At 29.9% G+C, this 1,187-nt stretch overlaps 1 non-coding gene across 1 annotated transcript; it reads right to left on the reverse strand.

The window, feature by feature from the left end:
* Positions 1-219: 219 nt before the first annotated feature.
* Positions 220-306, reverse strand: TRNAS-GGA (transfer RNA serine (anticodon GGA)). Its single transcript has one exon. It is a non-coding gene; the product is annotated as a tRNA-Ser (tRNA).
* Positions 307-1,187: the final 881 nt, after the last annotated feature.

Here is a 1,187-nt window from a genome sequence, read left to right on the forward strand (position 1 = left end):
GGGTAAGGGATTTGATTCGGAAATTTTATTTTTCTCCTATTCATGTATGATAGATCCGTAGGTAGATTTTCATCCCCTGTACGCTATTTTACGTATTCCGTATTAAAAAGAAATTGGGAATAGAGAATCTATATCAAAGAAGGGTCTAACTCTTTAGTATCTGTTCTTATTTGATTTGATACATTGTAGTCAGTTACATTGGCGAATTAGGTGAAGGTGCGGAAAGAGAGGGATTCGAACCCTCGGTAAACAAAAGTCTACATAGCAGTTCCAATGCTACGCCTTGAACCACTCGGCCATCTCTCCTACATAATTATTATGGCCGATAACCCGAGCGAATAGCGAGTTATTCATATTAGATTGTTCGAGAGGTACGAACAATATCAATTCTAACTAGAAAACTAGCTATAAAAATAGAAAACTTTTCATCACTTTTTTCAGCACTTTTTCTTTAGCCTCCCGACTCGAAGAAATTTTTTTGTGAGGGGGCTGTTAAAAATAAATAATATAATACGATAAACATATACCATATATATCTATTCATGTTTGCGAAAAAGGCACTCCCATCTTTTTTCTGATATTTCTACCGGACTGGATTAAATCAATGAATTGAAACGAATCAAATCAATCGATTGGTTTTTTTTTTTTAGACTATGCTTAATGGATATTTTTAGTTCATAATTCTCTTTAGACTCTAATTCCCCATTTCTATAAGAATTCTAAAATTCTTTTCCAGTTTTAGATCTCTCAACAACAACCTCTTACTCTGTAAATCTATTACAAATTCATAAATCCTCTAAGGGATTTTTATATTTGATTATATGTTGTATACCTGCTATGCACAAAACACAAAAAAGGGCAGTTATTTTATTTTCATCATAGAACGATTATTCGATTATTTTTCCTCTTTTTATCATAATTTAATCAAAACTTCTCTAATTTTGCTAATCTATCCTAATCCGTAGGATAAATTTTTTGATTCTTCAACTTCGATGAAATCGTAATAATTCTTTTTTCTTTTTATATTTTATTCTTATACTAATAAATTCTTATACTAATAAATTTGGATGAAATAAAATAGGATTCAAATATTTCTTTTTTTTTTTTTTTCTTGATTCCTGCCAAAAAAATTGAAGTAAAGTAGAGGGCTATATCTTTTTTTTTTTTTTTTTTATGGAATGGGTCTG

The sequence above is a fragment of the Durio zibethinus genome, unplaced genomic scaffold (assembly GCF_047325235.1).
Source record: "Durio zibethinus cultivar Kanyao isolate XHJ-2024 unplaced genomic scaffold, ASM4732523v1 HiC_scaffold_134, whole genome shotgun sequence".
NCBI lineage: Eukaryota > Viridiplantae > Streptophyta > Magnoliopsida > Malvales > Malvaceae > Durio > Durio zibethinus.